Source organism: Narcine bancroftii, chromosome 5 (assembly GCF_036971445.1).
Source record: "Narcine bancroftii isolate sNarBan1 chromosome 5, sNarBan1.hap1, whole genome shotgun sequence".
Taxonomy (NCBI): domain Eukaryota; kingdom Metazoa; phylum Chordata; class Chondrichthyes; order Torpediniformes; family Narcinidae; genus Narcine; species Narcine bancroftii.
In genome coordinates, this window is record NC_091473.1 from 224,164,740 (window position 1) to 224,192,682 (window position 27,943).

Genomic DNA, 27,943 nt, shown 5'->3' on the forward strand with positions numbered 1-27,943 from the left:
CACTTAAGATCATTTCTACAAAGAGGGAAATTTTAAAAAGACCAAAGTGAACCACAAAACTCTACAAAGTTCTGATTTTAGTCATTGGAGCATCTGTAATATTGATTTTGTTGCTTGTCTACTCCACTAACAGTCAGTATTCGGGCTGTATGGATGACTAACTTTTCCTACCAAGGACAAGAAACCTCACACAAATTTCCCCATTGGTGTCCCTATTCTAAAAGTAGAGTACCAACAATTTATATTTTATTGCATTGGGAAATACTGTACATGTTCTCTGGACCTGGGCCATCATTATCACTTGCCAAAATTAAGTGAAATGCAAAGAAACTTTGCAGGTCTCTTTGACCAAAAAAAAAGCACATTTCCTTCGCTGTTAACAGGACACAGAAGAACTGACATCACTAGGTCACATTACCTTTGACCCACATGCCTGTACCTGGATTTTGAGCTTGCTGCCTACTAGTCTTTCCGCAAGGAATGTGGAATAAAAAATAATTCCAGCTGTTCTACTGCAGGGAGCAAAATATCACCGGAGAGACAGGAGACGGAAGCCAAGGCTTCAGAGAGGATCGTTCAACCTATCCCATCCAAACATTCCTGTTGAGTGAATTGAAGACTTTTTGAAGCACGGTTTTGTCCTCCACAGGGACTGACTGCATTTCCTGTTATTTTGCAAGAGATTATGGTCATGCCTTGCAGTTCTGCTCACATCCTTGCTTTCTGTTTCTCCCGGTTTGCGGAACAGCTGGGGCCAACCACAGGAAGCATTCAGCTGTTCAGTTGCTCTCATTGCATCTGGTGTTCAACGCATCAGTCCCCAACACAATCCAGCTAACAGCAGCGTGGTGACAAGAATTTATCATCATTTCCACAAGTACAATGTCCAGATGCTGTTGAATTCCTGCTCACTGCAGCTATTCTGGTACGTAAAACAAACTAACAACATGTGCACATTAAGTAAAACAAGAAAGTCTGCAGACAATGTGATTGTAGTAAATACACAAAAGTGCCAGAGAAATTTAGCAGGTCCCACAGCAACCATAGGAAGCAAGTGCTTTGGGCCTGAGCCCTTCGTCAAGTAGGTATGTATAAATTAGATGCACCATGAGGAGAAACAATAAATATAAAAGGATAGATTTTCCAAGTTGCTCTCGAACAAAGTGTCGTGCTGTTTCAACAGTGCTGGAGTAGTGCAATGGTTCCACTCATACTTGGCAGCGAATAACACTCTTGCTTAGAGATACAAATCTGTTTCTGCGCCACCAATCCTTCTGGAGTTCAAATCCCGCACTGTCTGTAAGTTTACACATTCTCCCCATGTCTGTGTGCATTTTCCCTGCACTCCAAAATGTACTGGGAGGCAGGTTAATTGGGTATAAATTGGGCAGCATGGACTCATGGGCCAAAAAGGTCTGTTACCGTGCTGTATGTCTACACTTAAATTTTAAAAATGTAGTTTGTCAGGACTGTTTTACATCTGAAAATAATTTATTTGGAAACCCACATTAGAAGGTTTTTTTTCTATTTTACATTGACATCTTACATTTTTGATGATTCTTTTGGATAATGCTTACAGCACAGAGCAGCTGGGCGTTTGGATTTGTTCTTGAAATAAGTTCTCTCCTCATTCAGGGACCCATCGGTGGGGAAAATCTGCCAAAAGCATTCTGGAATTCAATAGATTTTCTACTCCGGATCTTGGCACTCCGGCTTGCGAGCATGCCCAGGTTGGAATCCCGAGCTTCTGAGCCAGTGACGACCTACACTACCTGGGCAAACTCTCCATAGGGATTCACCATCCCAGCGTTCACCATTGGTTCCAGTCCCTCTGGGTGCAAATTGAGCTCAAGGCTGGTGATTTGTCAAGTTCTTGACCCTCGACCCTAATCTGCAGAATGCTCTGGAGATAAAGGAGAACACCAAATGGCAAAATCCTGGGCAGTTCTACAGGCATTTGTTCATTTAGTTGCTTCCTTGCATCCAGATTAGGCACTCATTTCAGTCACCAGGCAAAGCCAAAAATGCTGGAAATCCTCACAGAATCCACAATTCAAGTCATATTTCTCTCTCCTTAGATACTGCCTGGTGTGCTGTGCCTTAATTTTAGATTCCTAGCAACTTCAGTTTTCGTGATGTAAACAACAAGAGACAGCTGGAAAACTGGAGCATCCCTGATGAAGGGTTTCAAGCTGAAACAGTGACTATCGATTGCCTTCCATAGATGCTGCCTGACCCACTGAGTTAGGCATTTTGTGTGTGGCTCCTTACTGCGATTTCTCCGTTACACTCCAACTGTCCCTTCTGGTAGAGTGTGTCAGGGATGCCTTCTTTGGTTAAACCAGTGGTTCTCAACCCTTTTCTTTCCACTCACATACCATTTTTAAGTAATCCCTATGCCATCGGTGCTCTGTGATTAGTAAGGGATTGCTTAAGGTGGGATGTGGGTGGGATAGGAAGGTCGAGAATCGCTGCTCTAGACCCAATTGTTACTGAAATATTTTGCTTGAGAAAAATTGTCATTGGCCCATTTCCTTTGGAGTTATGAAACTGTGCACAGAACAAGTCAATTAGGTAAGATTAAAACAGTGGTTTTCAAACTTTATCTTTCCTCCCACATACCACCTTAAACAATCCATTACTAATCACAGAGCACTGATGGCATAGGGAATACTTAAGATGGTATGCAAGTAGAAAGAAAAAGGTTGAGAACCACTGGGTTAAATCTACATCTCTTACTGCTGGCCTACTATTGGAAGATTGAGTCTGGGAGCACCCATGTGTGGTCCAAGCATAGATGTTGCCCTTTTGATTTCAAAATGTACTTCCTATGTTAAATATGTTGTGTATAATTTTGATTTAAGCAAACCTTTTCATAACATCACGTTATATAAACAAAATAGAGAGAGTGCAGAGAAGGTTCACGAGAATGTGGACAGGATTTCAAGGTTTGAGTTACTGGGGCTTTTTTCTCTGGAGCGTAGAAGATTGAGAGGGGACTTGATAGAGGTGTTTAAGATTTTAAAAGGGACAGACAGTAAATGTGGATAGGCTTTTTCAATTAAGAAAGAGGGAGATTCAAACTAGAGGACATGGTTTAAGATTGAAGGGGGAAAATTATAAGGGGAACATGAGGGGAAATTTCTTTACGCAAAGGGTGGTAGGGATGTGGAATGAGCTTCTGACAGACGTGGTCGAGGCGGGATCATTGGTTACATTTAAGGAAAGACTGGATAATTACATGGATAGGAGAGGACTGGAGGGGTATGAACCGGGTGCTGGTCAGTGGGACTAGGAGGGTGGGGATTTGTTTCGGCATGGACTAGTAGGGCCGAACTGGCCTGTTCTGTGCTGTAAGTGGTTATATGGTTAGTCCCCTCTCTTAACATTAGTATGTGGCAGCCCCCTCGGAGGGCCTCACAAAATGAAGGACGAACGCAATGATCCAGCAGGCTGCACGAGGCCCGCAGCACTGCCCTCTAATAGGTCTCAAGTAAAGGAGCCTAACTGGGCTATCAAGGAAGGCGGATCACAAATGCACCAATCAGCGCTGCGGGGCTTTGACCACACCTCTCAGCTTGAGAATAAAAGCAGGGCTGTGAGCCCAATAAAGCTCAGTGTTAACTACACTCAACTGGGGTTCGTGTCATTCTTTCTGGGAACAGTGTGCTCTTCCTGAGCTTACCTGCATGCAGCTATAACCTCTCCTGCGCTCTAGGCTCCGCAGAGCCATACCTTGCTGGTGTAGCAGCTAGTCAATGCTCTTCAAGGAATGAGCCATCCTTGAGTTGTTTATTAGGACAGGAGGCAATTCGGCCCTTTGACTCCATACCAGCACCTAGTAGATCAATCCCATCAGCCTTATTTTCCCTCCACATTGCCCTGCACTCCTGCAACTTGATTCTATACGCATCTGCCCATCTATTTCCCCCTTGACTATTTTGCCACTTGCCTACATGAAGTAGCCAATCTACCAGCACCTTTGGGGATGTGGGAGGAAGCTGGACCAGCTGGGGAAAGCTAGGAAGTGGCAAGGAGAAGGTGCAAACTTCATGTAGCACCAGAGGTTAAGACTGTTTCATAATAACACCCTATAACCTATACCAAATATACATGGTATAGGGCATATAAATTCCAGAATGAAAATGAGGCATATTAGAAATAATACTTCTAACAAAGAAAACAGACACAAATAAATATTTATAATATATAGATATTTTAAAAAAACCCCAACTAATCTAATTAAAAATATATATTTAAAAAAAACAACTGTGGCCTATCCTGAGGATCTGTCGAATAGTTTAAAACATATTTCCAGTCCACACCTACAGGTAACAAAAATGGCAAGAATTATGAAATGTGAATAAAAGATTGTAAAAGAAAAAGGTTAGGGCTGCCTTGTCACCTGTAACTGTTCTGAGCCATGTGTCCCTCTGGAAATGGTCCAAGAGTCACTGAAGCAAAAGAAAAGTTGACTGGAATTTTTTTTTAGATATTCCATCCCTGCATCACCAGCAAACCCCCACATTCTGGCTTGATATATATCTACATATATATAGATATATAGATATCTTTCTTTGGCTTGGCTTCGCGGACGAAGATTTATGGAGGGATAATGTCCACGTCAGCTGCAGGCTCATTGATGGCTGACAAGTCCGATGCGGGACAGGCAGACACGGTTGCAGCGGTTGCAAGGGAAAATTGGTGGGTTGGGGTTGAGTGTTGGGTTTTTCCTCCTTTGTCTTTTGTCAGTGAGGTGGGCTCTGCAGTCTTCTTCAAAGGAGGTTGCTGCCCGCCGAACTGTGAGGCGCCAAGATGCACGGTTTGAGGCGATATCAGCCCACTGGTGGTGGTCATTGTGGCAGGCACCAAGAGATTTCTTTAGGCAGTCCTTGTACCTCTTCTTTGGTGCACCTCCGTCTCGGTGGCCAGTGGAGAGCTCGCCACAGAACACGATCTTGGGAAGGCGATGGTCCTCCATTCTGGAGACGTGACCTACCCAGCGCAGTTGGATCTTCTGCAGCGTGGATTCGATGCTGTCGGCCTCTGCCATCTCGAGTACTTCGATGTTGGTGATGAAGTCGCTCCAATGAATGTTGAGGATGGAGTGGAGACAACGCTGGTGGAAGTGTTCTAGGAGCCATAGGTGATGCCGGTAGAGGACCCATGATTCGGAGCCGAACAGGAGTGTGGGTATGACAACGGCTCTGTATACGCTAATCTTTGTGAGGTTTTTCAGTTGGTTGTTTTTCCAGACTCTTTTGTGTAGTCTTCCAAAGGCGCTATTTAAATAATAGCTAGTGTCACCGAAAATGTTCTCCCAGAATCACAGTGCGGTTTTCGCGCAAACAGAGGAACTACTGACATGGTCTTTGCCCTCAGACAGCTCCAAGAAAAGTGCAGAGAACAAAACAAAGGACTCCACATCACCTTTGTTGACCACACCAAAGCCTTCGACACCGTGAGTAGGAAAGGGCTTTGGCAAATACTAGAGCGCCTCGAATGCCCCCCAAAGTTCTTCAACATGGTTATCCAACTGCACGAAAACCAACAAGGTCGGGTCAGATACAGCAATGAGCTCTCTGAACCCATCTCCATTAACAATGGCGTGAAGCAAGGCTGCGTTCTCGCACCAACCCTCTTTTCAATCTTCTTCAGCATGATGCTGAACCAAGCCATGAAAGACCTCAACAATGAAGAAGCTGTTTACATCCAGTACCGCACGGATGGCAATCTCTTCAATCTGAGGCGCCTGCAAGCTCACACCAAGACACAAGAGCAACTCGTCCGTGAACTACTCTTTGCAGACAATGCCGCTTTAGTTGCCCATTCAGAGCCAGCTCTTCAGCGCTTGACGTCCTATTTTGCGGGAACTGCCAAAATGTTTGGCCTGGAAGTCAGCCTGAAGAAAACTGAGGTCCTCCATCAGCCAACTCCCCACCATGACTACCAGCCCCCCCACATCTCCATCGGGCAAACAAAACTCAAAACGGTCAACCAGTTTACCTATCTCAGCTGCACCATTTCATCAGATGAAAGGATCGACAACGAGATAGACAACAGACTCGCCAAGATATATATAGAAATATCACATACACACACGCATATATATATATATACACACACACACACATATATATACATACATACACATATATACACACATATATACATACACACACACATACATATATATACATACACACACACACACATATACATTCACATACATACACACACATACATACATATATATTTATATTTATTAAAAAAAAAAATTTGTCCAGCTTGTAAGTGCCTGATGCTTTTTAAATACTTGTGCAAAGAATGAATTCTATGTGATGCCCTGGCACAGATGAGATTGAATAGAACATCCAATAAAAACAAGTTGAAAATTGAAGGATCGTATTGAGATGCTATCTGGTAATGTGCGCAAGGCCTCTGTGGGAAAGGATCACTGCCGTCATTACACACTTGTCAGCTGAATACAAGCTGCTAGCTTCAGTGGGAGAAACCCCATGAGGTTTAGTGTTGCAAATGAATGATAACTAAATGGTATTTGTAACTAGCTAAGAAACATGCCCCCTCTTCTTCCAAACCATCTGCCCTGCCCCTTCTGCCCCAGATGCAACAAAAAAGGATTTTCTTTGTCCTCACCTACCACCCCACCACCCTCCACACCCACCATGTTATCCTCTGTAATTTCCATCACCATTAGATCTCACCATTAGACACATCTTCCCCTCTCTGCCTTCCTTAGGGACCATTTCTCCAGTGACTCCCTTGTCCACTCATCGTTTCCCAATAATCATCCCCTTGGCACCTTCTGTGGCAGCAGGAAGTGCCACACTTCTCCCCACACCTCCTCGCGTATCACCTTTCGGAGCCCTAAAGAGTCTTTCCAAGTGAATCTCTTGTAGAGATCAGGCCTGTGTATCAGTAGGAGTCATCGACTGCATCAGGTGCTCCTGTTGTGGCCTTCTTTATATTGGAGAGACTGGATGCAGACTGGGAGGTCGCTTTGCTCAGCACCTTCTGTCTGTCCACATCAGCGACCAACCATTTCAATTCTGCGCCCCACTCCTGCACTGCCATGTCTGTTCATGGCCTCATGAACTGTCAAACCCAGACCACCCTTAAATTGGAAGAGTAACATCTAATTTTCCTTTTGGGGACCCGCCACCTGGATGGCATTAACACGACTTTGCCGGTTTCTCCCTCTCTTCCCCATCCCTCGGTCTTCTTTCCTCCAGCTCTCCACTCCCTTCCATTCCCATTCACAGAGCCATTCCCCCTCCCCTCTGTTTGCTGGTGTTCCCTCCCTTATCCACCTATTACCTCCTGCCTGTGGGACTGTGCTCCACCTCCTGCCATTCCCACTCACCATTTTGTTCAGGCAACTGCTGACATTTTGCTCAGACCTTGATGAGGGGCTCAAGCCCGAAACGTTGGTTAAGTATTTTTATCTTTTTATATATAAAGTACACTTTTTTGACCTGCTGAGTTTCACCAGCATTGTGTGTTTTTACTTCAATCATGGTGTCTGCAGAATTTTGTGTTTTACTACTTCTATTCTTCCCCTCTTCAACCCCACCCCCCAGGTCCCATCTCATTAGAACCACCACTGTTCATTTCTCAGATTTCAGCACCCACCCGCCATGTACTATCCACCTCAGCCCTTTGCTTCTCTATCTGGCATCTGCCAATCAACTGCCTCTGCCCATCATCCTTCACCTCCCTAATCTGCCAATCCCTCACTGGCCCAGGTACTACCCCTCTCCTCATTATACCAGCTCACTCTCACCTCCGCACACTCAATCCTGATGAAGATCTCCAGCCCAAAACATTAAGGGTTCTTTTGCCTCGTGTTGATGCTGCTGGGCGCATCGAGTTCCCCCAGAAGATTGTGTGCATCTCCTCAAGTAGTTCAGAATCTCTTCGGCAACACTGTGAAGCTTTTCAATCCCTCGTTACAACAAACAGGGATAGAAGATGCTTCCAGGCCAAATACAATCAGGAAGTTTTCCACTGAGTAAATGGACAACTCTGTGGGACATTTCTGATGGCCCTCCCACTCTTTCTTCTCCACAATTGCTGTGGTCATTTATTTTCTTATGGAAGTGGCCAAGTTTAGATAATATTCACATTGACCAAACCTGTACACACCACTCCCTCTGAACCAGCCCTAGAACTTCCCCATCACCTCAATGGCTGTCCCATTGTCCCAACCCAACACCAGAGACAGGCCCTTGCCCCACCTGTATAGCAGCAGCAGAATTCTCCACCCCACCCCAAAACACATGCCCAATGAACGCAGGAATAGTTTGAGCACAAGAGAACAGAAACAAGAGGCAGACACTCAGTCCCTCTGAGTCTAGGCTGTCATACAGTTCAACATGTTCATGGCTGACCTCCCCAAAGCCTCAACCCTTCATTGCCAAATGAATGAATGATGCACTGGAAGCAGAACCCCTTCCCCACCACCACACCCCCCCCCACATTCATCAGCTATGACCCCACTCACAGACACAATGCATCTCATCTCATGACCCGTGTATGGTCAAACCCAACTCCAAAATGATCTCTCACCCAGCTAGACCGCATCCATGCCTGCTTCTTCAATTTGACCTACTCCTACCTGGCAGACCACATCCCTGTCACAGCCATGCTTTGATCAACCAACCCCCGGCTTGGCACAGACACCTACCCACCACAGCCATACACAATTCAATACCACCACAGGTCTAGAAGAGGCAACTGCCCACCACACCAGTAACATGCCCCCAATACACAACTAATCATCCTTGCATAGTTTTGGACTTGGACAAATGTGTATACTTAAAATTGGATAGAAAGAAAGCAGTTTACAGAAATAATCAAGATTACAGTAAGAATTTAAAATAGTATGCCTCCTCACCTACGGTGCCATCAGAATAGGATTCTCCCACCACCCAGAGGGAGTGGGATGGCCTGCCCTCAACCATTCAAACCCAAATACCAGGTTGAATCCAGAGTCAATCTCCATAGCCATGACAAAGGATTATTTGTTTTCTTGCATTAAGGTAATTGTGAATATTTATAATCTGTCTATTGCATTTAATGTATACTACTGTAGTTTTTAAAAAAATATCCATTTGTCTGCTGCAAGTTTAAACTCATTGTACATGTACAATGTACACAGCAATAGGCTCATTATCAAGAATACCTGCCAGTTGTGAATTTGTTCAGCCTTGATGTTATGTGTAGCTTGATACTTTTAATTATAGAAAAGGTTAATTGACTGTGGTAAACCACAGTTTGCATACAATTATCTGGTCAAATACACCCATTTGCCAATTACACCTGTGGCCCCTCCCACAGGCTCCTGCATAAAGGTGACCGTTCCACAGCCCCTCCTCAGCGCAGGACAGTTGAACAGAGTGGATGTGTCTTTGTTCTTCAGTGAATAAAAGCCTATTGGTTTCTCAACATCAGTCTTTTGAGTAATTGATAGTGCATTAGTGACCTCGCCACCAATGAGCGAGATCGTGGCTTTGCCTCGAGTGGTGATGGACAACTAAACAGTTAATAAGAGCGTTCACAGCTTGAACGATGGCAGAGCCTAATTTGCAAGTGCCAAAGATGCTCTGGAGCATTTTCACATCCAGTCAGTTTTCGACTGAGATCTCCACCATCCCAGAAGTCAGTTCCCAGCCAACTTAATCCCCTTTTGATAACAAAACACTGGAATCCGAACAACCATCCCAACTGTACTAATCAAGATCTTTGCTCCAGAATTAGCCATACCCATGGCCAAACTGATCCAGTACCAGCTGTTGAAATGATATCTACCCGACAATAAGCAAAATGGCCCAGGTAGCTAGCTGGAAGCGTGACAAACCCAGTGCCCTGGTCATGACTCAGATTATTCATGATCATCAAGTGGCTCTTACCAATAAGCTGCTCACCAATGCTCTGTTTAAGTTCTGCCGGGACCCCAATCTCAATCCCACCCTTGATTCAAATAAGGACCAAGGAGTAGAATTCCAGAGGGGAGGAGAGAGCGATTGCCCTGGAGATCATGTCCAGAGTGTGATATCAAGAAGTCCTGCTACAACTGGTCAATGGGCATCATCATTGGTTGACATCGCGCTTTCTCCAAAGGACTGCGACAGTTCCTGATGGTCAATCATCCGAGTCCCCGGATATCAGTGCACAAGTTCCTCAGGGTAGAGGCCTGGTCCCGACTATCTACAGCTGCACCAGCAGCAGCCGCCTTTCCGCTAGAAGGTCAGATAGAGGATCCTTTTGCTGATAATCCCAGTAAGTTCAATGGTGTTCAACTCCTCATCAAATGAAGCAGTCCCTGCTCTCCTGTCTCCTGCAGCAAGACCTGGGCAACATTCAGGCACAGGTTGATAAGGGGCAAGTAACATTCATGCCACAAACATGGCAGGTAATGGTCAGCTCCATTAGAGGGAAACTAACTCCTAAGCCTTGATGTTCAAGTTGCATTACAAAATCTTCAACCATCTAGCTCTTGGGAGTTACTACTGACCAGATCTCTTGCTGGGGCCAGGCACACAAATACTACAGATGCAAGAAAAGTTGATCACTCTGTAATGAGAGACTTAACTCCTGATACCCCAAATCCTCTTCAATGTCTACAACGCACAAGTCTGGAAGGCCTTGGAAGTCTCTCTGCTGGTCTGAATGAGAGCAGCTGGGACATTATTCGAGAGGTTCAACACCTGTGGTGGTACACCACCGGCCTACTGCAGCGGGCAACCTCTGTACCTGCAGGAGCGTAAGGGGACAGGACAACACCTGGCCGGTTGTCCATCAGTCGGCCTGAATGGATCAAGCCCCACACAGTCGAGGGTCAATCACTCTCCGGGATATAGGCCTCCCGAAGTCTCACTCAGAGTTACTGCAGCTACAGACAGCCTGGCTCTGTGGAAGTCTTTGTGGATTAAAGCCTGTGTGTGTCTGATTCTGGCTGACAGCGCACTACAATGCCATTCAGGTCAAATCACCTTGCTTGATCGGCATCCAATATACTATCCTAAATGTTAACTCCTTCACCACTGCCAATTCAAGGGTTTAGCCATCGCCTGCAGGCTCCCCTTCAAGTCCCTCACCGGTGTCACTGCTTCTAAATCCTGGAACTCTCTCCCCCAATAGCACTGTGGGACCACCTTCACCAGGAGGATTGCACCACTTCAGGAAGGTGGCTGCTTAACTTCTCAAGGATGGACGCAAAATGCTGATCTTCAAAGTTACCACAAACATGCTAGAGAAACTCAGCAGGTCACGCGACATCCATAGGAAGTAATGGGGGCCAACACAGCAAACAGCCGTCGAACACAATGAGCAGGCAGTCAGCACGCAGGATGAGACGCAGGAATAGCGGTCATATCAGCCAATCACTGCCAGGGGATCGCGGGCACACGCAATCCGGGACAGCCAATCAGCGGCCAGCCTCGCTCAAGCCACACCCCGGTGTTGACATGGCCAGCTGCCTATAAAAAAGCAGAGCTGCAGCCCAATAAAGCCAGTGTCAGTTACACTCCCTTGGAGTGAGTCTTCTTTCAACCTCGAGTGAAAGCCCATTATACCCCAAGCTATAACCGTGGCAACCCCGTTACAATCTAAAGTTTTGGGTCCGGGCCCTTGGTCAGGTACCTGCGTGACCTCCTGTGTTTCTACAGCTCGATCATGTATCCCCGCATCTACAGACTTCCTTGTTTAGCTTTAAAGTTATGCCTTTACTTTGTTTGTCTCCAAAATGTGGAGAAGACCCAACCAGGAATACTTCATTCATTCAATGGTCCAAGAATAAAAAGGACTTGGATTTATTCAGCACCTTCTATTTCCTTGAATGCAATTTTGGTTTTTTTTCCTCATTGCTGTTTGTAGGATTATGGGGCACAGTAATGAGAATACTTCAAAGTAAATACCTGGGAGGCTTTGGCAACAAAGTCATGGAGGGTGCTATCTAAATGCAATATAATTATTAGAATCTGCTTTAGTTATCTTACTCCCTTGTACTCTCGTGAAAGGTTCCCCATGATTGGGGTAGCGCAGAGGTTCTTTGATTTTTTTTTAATTTAGGGAAACTGTACATTATCAGGCCCTTCCAGCACACGTGCTTGTACTGCCCAATTACACCAATTCAACCTACAACCCCCATGTGTTTTGAAAGGTGGGTGTAAACCGGAGCGCCCAGAGGAAACCCACGCAGACACGGTGAGAACACACAAACTCCTTACATCAGATTCGAACCCAGGTTGTCAGCACTGTAACAGCGTTAAGCTAACCGTTGTTAGACCAGTCCCCTCACAGCTCCAAGGACCCGGAGATGGAAAAGACTGCAGATGCTGAAACCTGGAGCAAAACAACAAACTGCAGGAGGAACTCAGTGGGACAGGTAGCCTTTGTGGAGTCACATCTCGACCTGAAGCATTAACGACTCTCTCCCTACGTGGATACCGCCTAACCTGCTGCGTTGCTCCAGCCATTTGGGTTTTTTTTTGCTCCCATGTCCCAGCTTTGATCCTGAACTCCGATGCGGTCTTTGTGGAGTTTGCACAACCACGTGGGTTTCCTCCGGGTGCTCTGGTTTTCATGCACAACCCAAAGATGTATGGGTCGGCGGGTTAATTGGACGGTTAGTATGAACGTGGCGGGTCAAAGAGCCTATTACCCCATTGTGCAAGAGAACAGATGGCAAAATGCCTTGGGAACGACTCAGGTAACTCCAACACCTCCCTAAGAACAGCAGCTTGTTTTGCGTGCTCACGTTTCTGTTCTCTGATGGGTTCTAAAAGAGGCAAGAGAGCTCCTCTCCAAGTTAAACCAATGGGCGTGGAGAAATGAAATACCTCAGCATTTGCCTCAGTGATGGTACACCAAATACCGGCATCCAAGCTTCCCCGCTTCCAGCTAATCCTCCCACCTTCACTCTACAACTCAAGCAAACCTGGAAAACACAGGACTCTCCGTCACACCCTGTGGAAGCACCCCAGTTTTCCAGCATAGCACTGCACACATAAAAGAAGGGAATTCCAGCATCGGCAGAGCCGAGACTCGACCTTGCTCGCACAATTCACAAGAGACCACAGTCAGTTACTGACCAATCCGCACTGCAGCTGCTTTTGCGAACATGTGGGGTGAAAAAGAAAAATCGCTGTAAGTAATGATACAAACTGGTTCCATTTTACTAAGTACAACATTAAATCACAAAGTGGAAAAGGGCGGTGGCCAGGTGAACACAATTCCAGTCGTCGTCGTGTTGTGACAGGTTGGAGAAAGAAGGGCTGGGACACATTGTGCACACCTTTCATCCTGAGGTAAGGTGTGCCCATGAGATTCAAAAATTGTTAGAATTCTGCTGCACACTGTGCAATCAGCCAAAGAAAATTTGGTTTGGACGTTGAGGAGGCACTAGTGGCCCAAGTTCAATCCCTTCCCTGCATGCCATCTACGTGGAGTTTGCATGCTCTCCCTGTGAACGTCCTTCGAGTGTTTCAGCTTCCCCCTGCAACCCAAACACTTGCAGGTGGTTAAATGACCATTGTAGATTGGCCCAAGTGGTCAAACCTGGGGAAAGATTGTTCCTGTCATTTCCCCCCCACCCCTCAACATCGGTAGAATAGGTGGAATAGGTCACAGGGAAAAATGATTGGGGAATGTGATTGCTTAGACTCGATTGGCCAAATCATCTCCTTTAATTCATTAAAAAAGAGGAATAGGAGGTTTCCTCTATTTAACCTGCAGAACCATCCCCTCATTGTTTTAAGGTAGGAGAAATGAAAGTCTCCAGTTCGGTGGACACTGAGATGCTGTGGTTGTTGTCAGAGCAGGGGAGGTTAAGGAGGAACTTAACAGACCTGCTCAAAATGAGACAAAGCGATTGAGAGAAACCATAATCTCAACAATGTCAGTCACTGGAGGAGACCAATGACAAATGAAAACAAAATTGACAAATGAAGCAGAGAGGAGCAGAAATGAGTTTACACTGCGGGTCTACGATGATACTTTGCCTGAGGAGGAATCAAAGTAAACTCATTCACTATTTTAAAAAGTTAAATAAGTACTTTTTTTAAAAAAAAAACTTGCGCAGGTTTGGGAAAGTTGCAGGAAAATACGCCAGATTTAATACAATTTTGTTTAAAAGAGCCCGTGTAGTCGTTTGACCTCTCCTGGTACTGATTGTACACAATTATGGTAAACAACAGCAGGCAGATAAAGGTGAGCAGTCTGGCGTCACACCATGAAATTTTAGTAGTGAGAAGCACATTCGGACCAAAATAACGCAGTCTGCAGTTACACGGAACTTCTCAAAACAGTGCATCTCAGACAGCTTGAGAAATAGCGAACGATTTCTGACATGGTGCATCTTCGAAGCTTCAGCCAGTGCTCTCTAAACTCTCCAAACGGTTAATTTATATTCATAGGAAGAGCCTTTCACTGGCACGTATTGAAGTGGCAGAAACACGGAATAATACGCCAGTCATTGAGTCACAGAAAAGCAGTCTTGTTTGAGGACCTGAAAGTTAGTCACTGGCAGAATATTTTGCCTTTCTTCATGTTGTACCAAGAAGATTATTCAGAATCAGAATTTATTGTCATGAACATGTCGCGAAATTCATTGTTTTGCGGCAGTGTCACACTTCAAACATTTACATAGCCACCTTAACATAACATAACAATTACAGGACGGAAACAGGCCATTAGGCCCTTCTAGTCCGCACCGAACCAAACACCCCTTTCTAGTCCCACCTCCCTGCACAATGCCCATAACCCTCCATCTTCTTCTCATCCATATACCTGTCCAACCTTTTCTTAAATAATACAATTGACTCCGCCGCCACTATTTCTCCCGGAAGATCATTCCACACGGCTACCACTCTCTGAGTAAAGAAGTTCCCCCTCATGTTACCTCTAAACCTCTGCCCCTTAATTCTTAACTCATGTCCTCTTGTTTTAATCTTTCCTCCTCTTAACGGAAATAGTCTATCCACATCCACTCTGTCTATCCCTTTCATAATCTTAAATACTTCTATCAAATCCCCTCTCATCCTTCTACGCTCCAAAGAATAAAGACCTAATCTGTCCAATCTCTCCCTATACTCTAGATGCTTAAACCCAGGTAACATTCTGGTAAACCTTCTCTGCACTCTCTCCACTCTGTTTATATCCTTCCTATAATTAGGCGACCAGAACTGCACACAGAACTCCAAATTAGGCCGCACCAACGTCTTATACAATCTCAACATCACCTCCCAACTCCTATATTCCATGCAATGATTGATAAAGGCCAGCATACTAAAAGCCTTCTTCACCACCCTATTCACGTGAGTTTATACCTTCAGGGAACGATGTACCGTTACTCCTAAATCTTTCTGCTCTTCTGTATTCCTCAATGCTCTCCCATTTACCATGTATGTCCTATTCTGATTCTTCTTACCAAAATGAAGCACCTCACACTTATCAGCATTAAATTCCATCTGCCATTTTTCAGCCCACTTTTCTAAGCAGCCCAAATCCCTCTGCAATCCTTGAAAACCTTCTTCATTATCCACTATTCCACCTATCTTAGTATCGTCTGTATATTTACTAATCCAATTCACCACCCCATCATCTAGATCATTAATGTATATAACGAACAACAATGGGCCCAATACAGATCCTTGAGGCACACCACTGGTCACCGGCCTCCAACCTGACAGACAATTATCCACTACCACTCTCTGGCCTCTCCCTTTCAGCCAATGTTCAATCCATTTGACTATCTTAAAATTTATACCTAAAGACTGCACCTTTCTAACTAACCTTATCGAAGGCCTTACTGAAGTCCATATAGACAACATCCACTGCGCTACCCTCATCCACATTCCTAGTCACCTCTTCAAAAAATTCAATCAGATCGGTCAAACATGACCTTCCTCCCACAAATCCATGTTGAGTGCTCCTGATCAGACCCTGTCTATCCAGATGTTTATAAGTACTATCTCTAAGAATTTTCTCCATTAATTTACCTCCCACAGATGTCAAACTTACAGGCCGATAGTTGCCAGGCTTCCTCCTTGAACCCTTTTTAAATAATGGAACCACATGCGCAATGCGCCAATCCTCCGGCACTATCCCCATATCTAATGACATTTGGAAAATTACCGCCAGAGCCTCTGCTATTTCCTCCTTCACTTCTATCAATGTCCTGGGGAAGATCCCGTCTGGTCCCGGAGACTTATCCACCTTTATATTCTTCAAAAGCCTTAAAACTACACCTTTTGTAATCTCTATATTCCCCATATTTACCCAATTTGCTTTTTTTATCTCACATCTCCCAATATCCTTCTCCTTAGTGAATACCGAAGAAAAGAAACTGTTCAATATCTCCCCCATTTCTCTAGGCTCCACACACATTTTCCGCTCTGATTTTCTAAGGGACCAATTTTGTCTCTAGCTTTCCTCTTACCATTAACATATTTGTAGAACTCTTTTGGATTAGTTTTCACCCTGCTTGCCATAGTTTTCTCGTACCTTCTTTTAGCTTTCCTAATTCATCTCTTAAGATTCCTCTTACATTCAATGTATCTTTCAAACATCTCCTTAACTCCATGCTTCTTATATCTAATGTACGCCTCCCTTTTTCTTCGAACCAAGTTTCCAATATTCCTTGAAAACCACGGCTCTCTCAAACCTTTTGCCCCTCCTTTTAATCTAACAGGGACATAAAGCTTTTGCACTCTCAAAAGCTGATCTTTAAAAGACTTCCATCTCTCTACTACATCCTGCCCATAAAACAAATTGTCCCAATGCACACCCTGCAAGTCCTTTCGCATCTCCTCAAATCTAGCTTTTCCCCAATCAAAAACCTCAATCCTTGGCCCTGATTTCTCTCTTTCCATAATGACATTGAAGCTGATGGCATTATGATCACTGGACCTGAAGTGCTCGCCAACACTAACCTCCGTCACTTGACCCATCCCATTTGCCAACAGTAGATCTAACACTGCTCCTTCTCTGGTCGGCACCTCTACATATTGTTGTAAAAAACTATCTTGCACACATTTCACAAACTCTAACCCATCCAGTCCTTTCACAGAATGTGTTTCCCAATCTATATGTGGAAAATTAAAATCTCCCATAATTACATAATTACATACTCCGGTATTCTCTAGCCTGACAAAATAAATAAAAATAATGCAAGAAAAAGTCAAGATAAGGCAATGTCTGATTCATTCATTATTCAGAAATCTGATAGCAGAGGGGAAGAAGCTGTCCTTGTGCCACTAAGTCCTCATCTTCAAGCTCCTGTACCTACCCTCACCCCCAACCCCGCCACAATGGTAGCAGAGTGAAGAGGGGGTGGGCTGGGTGATAAGGGTCCTTGAGAAGAGAGGCTGTTTTCTTAAGACACCACCTCTTGAAGATGTCCTCGATGGAGTAAAGACTGGTACCTGTGATGTTGCAAGCCGAGTTAACAAAGCTCTGGAGTTTTTTCCTGTCCTGAATGTTGGCGCCTCCATACCAGACAGTGATGCAACCAGCCAGAATGCTCTCCACTGCCCACCTGTAGAAGAAGTTTTTGAGCATCTTCAATGACTCACTGAATGTCCTCAAAACGTCCGAGAGATTGAGGTCTCTGATTAAATGGCAGGCTAACTTGTGTAACACTCCTCTCCTTCACAGAAGAAGCTCCACAGACCAGAACTACAGGAGGGAGAAATCAGAACACAACCCAGTCCTCAATGAGGGGTCAGCAGTGGAAATAGTCCAGAACCTCAAATTCCTGATTGTCAACGTATCTGAAAAATCTATCTTGGGGGCCCCCGTGTCAAAGCAATCATGAAGAAGGCTCGTCTGCGGCTATACTTCATGAGGAGTTTGAAGAGATTTGGTTTGTCACCAAAGACTCTTGCAAATTTCTGCAGGTGTACCATGGACAACATTCCAACTGGTTGCATCACTGTCAAGGATGGAGGTGCCAAAGCGCAGGACAGGAAAGAAACTACAGAGAGTTGTGAACTCGCCCAGCGCTATCATGGGCACCAGCCTTCACACCATTAAGGGCATCTGATGAGGCGGTGTCTCAAGGTAGCAGCCTTTATCCTCAAAGACCCTCACCACCCTTTTCTTACTGCTACTTTCAGAAGGGAGGTACAAGAGTCTGAAGAAGAACATCCAAACGTACAGAAACAGCCTCTTCCCCTCCACCATCATATTTCTGACAGGACAATGAACCACAGACACTACCTCACTTTCTCTTCTTTTTGCACTGTTTGTTTTAAATGCAATTTATCACAATTTTGCATCTGTAATGCTGCCACAAAACAAAGAATTTTGTGACATGTTCATGACAATAAATTCTGATTCTAAACTCAATCCCTACCTTTGACAGCCCAGTCCTGTTTTTTTTCTCTTTACAATTGTTGCCTTTATTGTTATTTGAGAGCTGGGGATAAATATATCTACTTCCCATGACCAATTGAAACATAGATAGCCAAGAACCATTCAATCAGTTAATGAAGAGGCTCTCAGTCAAACACCCTTTTTACCACATACATCACAAAAATGTTGATTGTTAAAACACAACTTTTCATTGCCTATGCTTCCCTCATTATTTATTTGCTTCAACACTGTGTTTCCCTCAATTTCAGGACAAACTGGGGAGCTGGGAATCTCACAAGGACGTGAAAACCATTTTGAGTAACAAGGGCCATGCCTCTCAAGGTTGGGGATCGAGTTCTGATCCATTGAGACGTCCTCCACACCAAGACTGCCTGATGTAAAGGAAGGGAAGGTTGCACAGGCAGTGTGGCATTAAATCAGACTCTCTTTGGATGCAATAGGTCCAATTAGATAATATATAGCAGATCAAAGAATTCAGCTGGTATTCTGATCAAAATTCAGATAGTATCCAACAAGCAAAATAAGGTTGCAAATTAAATGTTAATTCACTGCCTGAGCATCGCTTAATTTTAGATCATTTACATTTTGGCTTATTTGCTCTTTCCACTATCTCTTCCATACAGCCCTGTGGTGGCATTACTGCTGCTATCAGCAAGTACGGCACCCCTCCGTCACTCCACTGCTTAGAGCAACTTCCTGGTTGCGCTGGTTATTGTTTTTCTTATGGTGAACAACCAAAGGAACTGCTCACACTAACCATCTGAGACTCTCATGTTCATGAAACAAGATTTATTGATGTAATTGTCCTATTTATATAGTTTGCCGGTTTGTGTGTTACGTCTGGTTGTGCGTCTGAACGTTTTGCACTGAGGACCAGAGAATGCAGATTCTTCGGGTTGTACTTGTGCAATCAGATGATAATAAACTTGACTCGATTCCAAAGATGAGGGGCATTAGCTGATGAAGAGAGATCGAGTCGGCTGGGACTACTTCAGAAGAAGGAGAGGGGATCCTATATAAACATACAATTATGAAAGGGATAGAGGTTGTTTGTTCTAATGGGGAGATCAGAACGAGGAGAAGAGTCTCTCAAGATTCAGGAACTGCTTTTCCCAGGGAACAGTGACTCCGGTATTCTCTAGCCTTGGATGCTGTAGAGGCTGCTTTGTTAAATATATTTAAGACACACATAATAGGAGAAAGAAGGGTTATGGGGAAAAGGAGGTAGGTGGAGCAGAGTCCAGGTGTAGATCAGCCATGAATGGCAGGATTGGCTCGATGGGCTACACCTGCTCCTATTTCTTATGCTCTTGTGAGTTTATGCTTCAGTTGACAGACTTTTGAAAATAATAACTAAAAAACAAAAATCACAACCTAAAAAGATAACTGTTCCTCTTCCCGCTGCCTGACCACATGAATATTTCCAGCTTTGACATCATATTCCATAATTAAATCATACCTATCATCGATCTCGCACCATCTGGCTACATTGAGCATTCCCATGGTTCAGCCAATTGACCAATCAAGGAGAAAAATGGCTAGCCACTACATAACCAGAAAACATTCACCTTACTTGCTATCTCAACTTAACTATTCGCATTCTTCAAGCAGTTCCCTGCCCCCCAGGTCCCACACGATACACACACTCTCTTCAACAAGATTCCAACAACGAAACGTGGTCTGCTAACTTTACCATCAGATTCATCCCCAGGCCCACTTTTCCCTCCACAGCCATTCCGTAACTCAGAGGTGTCACTCTCCCTTCCATTTCAAGGGTGGTCATGTTTGTCACTCTGTCGGGAACTAAACTAACATTCATGTGGTGATAAGATCATAATGGAACAGGAGCATCAAAATCAAGACGGCCAAGCTGGGAAATAACTTCTTTCCAAGAGACCTGATGAACAGTGTCCTATAGAAATAACATTTATCTATTGCTGCTAAAAAGTAGCAGGTGTTTAATCCTCCCAAAATACACCCATAAAATGCAATGGAGATTAGTCCAGCTGGTACTCTACTTGGGAATAGTGCAGTAGGTCTCTACACCAGAGAGACTGGATGCAGTCTGGAAGATGGCTTTGCTGGGCACCTTCGTCTGTCCGCATCAATGACAGGAACCTCCCAGTGGCCAACCATTTCAATTCTGCTCCCCATTCCCCCACTGACATGTCTATCTATGGCCTCACGTACTGTCAGACCAAAACCACCTGTAAATTGAAGAAGCAACACTTAATTTTCTGACTGGATGGCATTAATGTCAACTTCTCCGGTTTCTGCTAGCCCACTCCCTGCTCTCCCTCTCTTCCCCATTCCTCTATCTTCTTTCCTCCAGTTCTCCACTCCCTTCCCTCTCCATTCACAGAGCCACCCCCACCCCCTTCCTCTGTCTATGCTGTGCCCTCCCTCCCTTATCCATGCATTACCTCCTACCTGTAGGACTGTGCTACTCCTCCTGCCCCTCCCATTTTGTTCAGGCAACTACCAACATTCTGCTTAAACCTTGATGAAGGGCTCAAGCCCTAAATGTTGGTTATGTATCTTTATCTGTGCTTATATAAAGTACATTGTTTGACCTGCTGAGTTTCTCCTGCATTGTATGTTTTCACTTGCGTCTTGTATCATGTCTTCTTGAACCTCATTTTTTTCCAAAGGGGAGTAGTACTCTCATAATATTATATCATTAATGCAATAATGAAGGTGTGGCATATCCATTCTCAAAGCAAGGTTCCTTAAACTGTCGTGTTAATTACCAGGTAACCACATTCTAGTTGATTTATTTGAGGAATAAGTAATTGTCAATACACCAGAACCCCTAAAGTATTGAAATCTATTTATTATACATTCTATCATTATGTACCGTCTTTAACAGCATACAAGACCCATTTATTAGTTGAAATTAGGGCGATAATGGTATCACCGACAGCATGGCTCACTAGCACCACCGCCATCTATCGATGGGGGTGGGGGGGGGGAAGTGGGGCAGTGGGATCAGTGTGAGGGTTGGTGGTGGGCTGTTGGGAAACTCACTCAGCGGCCTGGTGTTGTTCCCCACACTGATCCAACCGCCCCGCTCCTCCCCCCCCGCCCGACAGTCCTCTGCCAGTCCCCACATTGATCCCAGCACCCCACTCCCCCCCCGACAATCCACTACCAGTCTCCAAAACTGATCCCACTGCCCCGCGCCCCCCCCCGACAGCCCGTCACTAGTTCCCACACTGATCCCACCACCCTGCTCACCCCCCGACAGCCCGTCACTAGTTCCCACATTGATTCCACCACCCCTCACCCCCCCCCCCAATAACCTGCCACCAGTGTCCACACTGATCTCACCACCTCAATCTCCCCCCGCCCCAGTAGAGAGTGGGAACAGCGCGGGGACTGACAACGGCAGTTTGTTTTTATAAAATGTTTTCTGCTATAGCTACGCTGCTTTCATTTTCTCTTGTAAATGATAGCAGCATTATTAATGAAAAATACTTTTCCTATTGTCCTAGTAGCATGTTTTGTCAGTTTTTTTCTGTTATACTGTAGCTACATATTTCAATAACGTTAAATGCTTACCCACAAATCCACCAAAAACAATCATAATATTCCCTGCTGAAATTGGGGTGGGGGTGGGATCTTATATGCCATCAAATACGGTATAGATGTGATTAGTATATTCTGTCCACTTGCACACTGTGGTCTGGAGAAATGTTATTTCATCTGGTTGTATATGCTAGGGGCTAATAAACTTGATGGACTGAAGGATCTGATTCCATTACTCTGATTCAAGTCCATTCCATCCATCAACTCCCCTCCTCCCCCCCCCCCCCCCCACCCACCTCAGATTCCATCACACAGAACAGAAACAGGTCACTGAGGCCACAAAGTAACTGTGGGCACCCATTTGTATTAATCCCATCTTCCAACACTTGGGCCACAGCCTTAATGACCAGGCAATTCAAATACCCATCCAGAACCCTGAATGCTATCCAGGCAAGTCAGCCTTTACATGGTACAGTAGGGAGTCCAAGAATAAAAACAGTGTCGCAGAAAACAAAAAGGCAGGGGATGGAGTTAAAGAGGAAGGAGTCACATGAAAGACAGCTCACAGCTTTGGAAGAGGGGCTGTTCTGGTGTGTTGACAAACATGCCACACCTTCTTTCTTGTCCAATAATTATAGTATTATGACAGTACCACTCACCTTGGGACAAACTGAGGTTCAGTAAAATGAGATACAAGATGCCAACCTACTGGACTATTCCCACCCTCTGAACCTGTGATTCCTCCCTCCTAGATAGCCCCATAAAGACTGTTATGCCCCAACCCCTCCCTCAGTACCTGCCAGCAACATACAAGCTGTAAGACACTTTAAGGTGATTAAAGCCTATTAATCACAATTCTCTGTCTGATTGCATTTGATTAGTAGCTCAATTTAATCACCTTAATTTTAGACCATGGACAAGGTAATAAGGGTGGATAGATTATACACGGCCCAAGGATCTGGAGACCCTAACTACATTTGACCAGTGGGTGCACTGCCTCAACACATTCATGAAGTGCAATGACGTGTGGAGAAAAAAGGATCAGAGGGAAATGCTCTTCACTCAGGTCGGCCACTGGGTTTCCCCAGCAATAGGAGATCTTGCTACTTACTCTGAAGTGAATGAGTTCCTGTAGAAGTAGTACCAGACCCCGACGAATGTCATATATGCACAATTCCTTCTGGGCAGCCGAAAACAAACACCAGGTGAGTCAATTGATGACAGCTGGGGCAAGCCTGCAACTGCTGAAAATTCTCCGCGGCTGCCCACCTCGACGGCCTAATACGGGGTGCTTGTGTGGCTAGGTTCAGATCTGACTACATCAACGAGAGACTCCTAGAAGAGGGTGACTGGAGCCTGCAGGAAGTAGTGGACTTGGCTAAATCGCTGGAGACAGCACAACAAAGTGCTGAAGTATTCACTTCAGGCAACACGGCTGCCGTGGCCTTGGGACATGGGGTCATCATGTCATTGCTGCCACCATCAAGCGCCAGAAGTATTACTTCTGCAGGCATGGGAAGCAACCTCAGAAGAGCTGCCCAGCCCGAACTGCCACATGCTCTGCTTGCGGGAAGAGAGAGCACTACGTGAAAGTGTATAGATCCCAACCTTCCCCCAGCAGCACCGCGTGCGGCCAACAGCCACCACCATCTTGAATCAGCTTCACCTCAGGCATCACTTCTGGTGGCTGGGTCCCTGGGGATGACCAGCTGGGGCAGCACCACTTCCGGTGGCAAGGGACAGCACAGCATGCGCGACATGGGGGAAGCCATCTTGGCAAGCACCCTCGAACCAACATAATAGTGACTTGGACAGTGACCAGATGGTCGTCTCTTTTGGCCTGTTCAAGACAGCCTGCACCAACTGGCCAAAGCCATGATGAGTATCTAGGTAAATGGCCACCCTCTGAACTGTTTATTTGACACAGGAAGCACTGAGAGCTTCATCTATCCGGGTACTGTCATTGTAACCCCACAATGCAAGGTCTCCTTGGCCTCCAAATTCCACTTGGCCAAGATCAGTGGTTGCTGCACCATGATGGTGACTGTGCAGGGCACAGAGTACAGGAACTTTAAACTTCTGATTATCCCGCACCTCTGTTCGCCAGTCATACTGGGGCTGGACTTCCAGTGCCAGCTACAGAGTGTCCGCATGCAGTTCAACGTGCCCCACCTACCCCTCATGGTCTGCAACACCAAACTCCTGAACCGGCTGACCACCCCCCGCCATCCCCCGAACATGACCTGTGGCCTATCTACTCTCTGGGTCCCACCACCACCCTTGTTTGAGAACCTCACCCCTGACTGCAAGCCGGAATCCGCTAAGAGCAGAAGGTACAGCCCCAAGGACAGAGCCTTCATTATAGAAGAGGTCAAGCAGAAGGTGTCATTGAACCCAGCACAAACCCACAGAGAGCCCAAATAGTGGTAGTAGAGAGCAGAGAGAAACAATGCATGGTCATTTACTACAGTCAGACCATAAACCGTTTCACCCTACTGGATGCCTACCCATTTCCCCACATCACCAACATGGTCAACAAGATCACCCAGTTCCAGTTTTTCTCGACCATCAACCTCAAGTCGGCTTACTACCAGCTATCAATCCGGCCGGTGGACAGCCCATGCACTGCCTTTGAGGCGGATTCCTGCCTCTACCACTTACTCCGCATCCCTTTCAGAGTCACCAATAGGGTCTCTGTCTTCCAGAGGGAGAAAGACTTTATAGTCGATGACTATGAACTCATGGCCTTATTTTCCTACCTGGACAATGAGACCATCTGCAGCCATGATGCCAACCTCCACAAGTTTCTCCAGGCAGCCAAAAGCATCAATCTAACCTATAATCAAAACAAGTGCGTCTTAGCACTTCACGGCTGGCCATCCTGGGCTGCATGATGGAGAATGGTGTCATTGGGCCAGACCTGGATCACATACACCCCCTATTGGAACTCCCATTATCCCAGACCCTCAAAGCCCTTAAAAGGTGCTTGGGCTTCTTTTCCTATTATGCTCAGTGGGTCTCAACTTCGCTGACAAAGTCCACCCCCAGTGAAATTGGCCAATTTCCCCAGTCGGCAGAAGCCAAAATGGCATTCACAAGGGCGACATCACCAAGGCTGTAGATAAATCTATCCCCTTCCAGGTGGAGAGTGATGCATCTGACTTCACCCTGGTTGCCACGTTCAACCAGGCGGGCAAGCCCATGGCATTTTTTTCCAGAACCCTCCAGAGGCCCGAGCTCTGGCACTCAGCTGCCGAGAAGGAGGCCCAAGCCATTGTGGAAGCTGTACACCATTGGAGGAAATACCTAGCCAGAAAACCGTTCACCCTGCTGACTGACCAATCTGGAGTCATTTTTATATTCAACACCAAACAGTGGGGAAAAATTTAAAATGACAAGATCCTGAGGTGTAGAATTGAGCTATCCACCTACAACTATGAGATCTTATACTGGCCCGAGAAGCTCAACGAGCCTCCTGATGCCCTGTCCCGGGGGACGTGAGGCAATGAGCCACTTTGTTAGAGCCTACAACCTCCCCTACTCGGTTGAAGACATCAGGGAGTTGACACGCAATTGCCCGGTCTGCACTGAGTGCAAACCCCAGTTCTACTGGCAAAACCCACTTTATCAAAGCCACCCGCCCCTTCAAGCAACTGAGCATAAGGGACCCCTCCTGCCCACCAACAGGAATGTATTCTTCCTTAACATCATGGATGAATACTCCCACTTCCCCTGAGCTCTCCCCTGCCTGGATATGACCAAAGCCACGGTCATAAAAGTGCTACATAGCATCTTCGCTCTGTTCAGGTGAACCCTGCTATATCCATACTCACCGGGAGTCCTCCTTTATGAGCGAGGGAGCTGAGCCAGTACCTGATGGGCAAGGGCATAGCCACGGTCTCTAACCACCGGGGGTATGGAAGGTAGAGAGGGAAAATGCCACCGTTTGGAGGGCAGTTCTCTTATCCCTTAAATTGAAAGGTCTACCCACCTCTTGGTGGCAAGACGGCCTCCCTGACGTGCTCCATGCAACCAGGTCCCTTCTCTGTAGGGCCATGAATGCAACATCGCACGAACGGCTCTTTTTCTTCCCCAGGAAATCAGCATCTGGAACTACACTACCGTCCTGGTTGATGAACCCTGGGCCTGTGTTGCTTCGAAGGCTCACGAGTCCCCACAAAACTGATCCTCCTCATGCCAATCCCCAATACGTCTATGCGGGGTATCAAGATGGTCAACAGGACACCATCCCCATCCGGCATCTGGCGCATGCAGGAGACTCCTCAATCGACCAGCCAATACCCGGTAACCCCGGCCAACTGGCCCCACTACAGGCACCTGAATTCGCGCTCCAAACTCCAACCGATACAAACAGCACTACAGTTCCAACAGCCAACCCCCCCCCCCAAGCCATACTGCCTGAACAGGCCGAACTCTGCATCCGTCATTGAGCTCCACAGAGAGAATGGGAACCAGACAGACTGAATCTGAGGGGACTTTGGAACTACACCACCCCGCCGGACTTGGTTTAAAAAGGAGTGAATGTGGTGCTACCACCATGTATATTGAGGTATGTAGGGTCTGGCCCACCCCCTGAATCTGTGACTCCTCCCTCCCAGATAGCCCAATAAAGGCTGTTACAGTACCTGCCTTGGAAGGGGGCAGTAACATGCAAGTTGTGCAGACCCTTTAAGGTGATTAAAGCCTATTCATCTGCCGATTGTGCTTCATTGGGAGTCCACTCGTTTCCACTGCAATTTATGGGGGTATTTCGGGGATGGTTAACGTTCTCCAATTTCCCCTCGGGATAGGTCGATGTGGCTTCCCCAGGTTCCAATCCACAGTCTCCTCCTCCACCAGTGCAAGATGTGATCGCCATCCCGCATCAAGCTGAAAAGACCCTTATTTCCTGCCACTCTTTTCTAAAATTGTAAAAGAAAGTTTCGGAAGGAAATCAAAAAGGGTCGCTTTGCTTGGCGTCTGTCTGAATGAGTCCGAGTCGGAGAGAGACTCACTCCCACCACCCGGGAAGGACTGCACCCCCTCCCCGTGGAGCCCCCGCCACGTACCGTGTTCGCTGGTGGCCAGGCGGGGAGGCCGAGCCGCGGGGACCTGGATGGGGGAGAAAACGAGTCCGCCTGCCCCCAACCCCGGGACGGAAGCTGCAGCCGGGCAGAACTCGGGGCTGTTCGCGCCGGGACCCCACCCTCGACCGATGTGCTGGAGGCAGAGGGGCGTTCGGCGCACACCCGGGCGTCATTCACTCCAGCCCTTACCTCCTCCGGCACCCGGTTTCCCTTCTCCACCGACATCAAGACCAACTCCCCAGCAGAGCAACACCCAGCCCTGGTCTGTTTCGACGCGCATCCAGTCGGTCTCCTCCCCGCGTTACGTTTTCAATCTCTTTTTCTCTCGCTGGGCTTTGACAGGTTTCGGGCCGCTTTCACTCGGAGGGGTTTGAGCCAAAGCTGCGGAGGATCTTATTGGAGCCCGGGACCAAGTGGACGCCCCGAACTCGCCAACTGACTTGCACACACGGACGCAAAGCCCTTCTCCGCGGACGGGGGCAGCGCAACGAGTCGCGGAGGGAGGCGGGGGGGGTGAATAAAGATTCTTTCCCCCCTCCTCCCCCCTTTGCAAACAAATTAACTTGCAAAACTGCTTCTTTACCGTCCCTGTTGTCGATTCCCGTCCTGACAACGGATTCATTTCAAGCCCGGCTCGCTGCCATTTCCACCCGAGAGGATGCACCGAGCTCCCGTTTAGATTCCAGGCAGTGAAATGCTGGCTGGACGGAACTCAAGCGGAAGTCGTGTGGCCGCATATCAATGAACGACAGCAATGCCTCTGCCAAACAGCGCAGGCAGGATGACGCCTCTTTCCAACCCACCAACTATTCCCGCTGAACTTACTTTCCAAATGTTTTGCTTTCGCTTTTGCAAGCCTAAATCTAATCCCCCCCCCCCCCCCGTGTGTGTGTGGGGGGGGAATGGTTACATACCTGTGCAAATTGAGC

At 46.4% G+C, this 27,943-nt stretch overlaps 1 protein-coding gene across 7 annotated transcripts in view; it reads right to left on the reverse strand.

The window, feature by feature from the left end:
• LOC138764956 (DENN domain-containing protein 2C-like) overlaps window positions 1–27,726 on the reverse strand; it is a 110,982-nt gene extending 83,256 nt beyond the window's left edge. For 6 of the 7 annotated variants that reach the window (XM_069941458.1, XM_069941459.1, XM_069941456.1 and 3 more), the window contains exon 1: window positions 27,598–27,726. The gene's annotated coding sequence lies outside the window, so the exon portion shown is untranslated. Of the gene's footprint in view, window positions 1–27,203; window positions 27,434–27,597 lie in introns of those variants that run through there. The other variant, XM_069941457.1, reaches the window with a different exon arrangement.
• Between the last annotated feature and the right edge of the window lie 217 nt (window positions 27,727–27,943).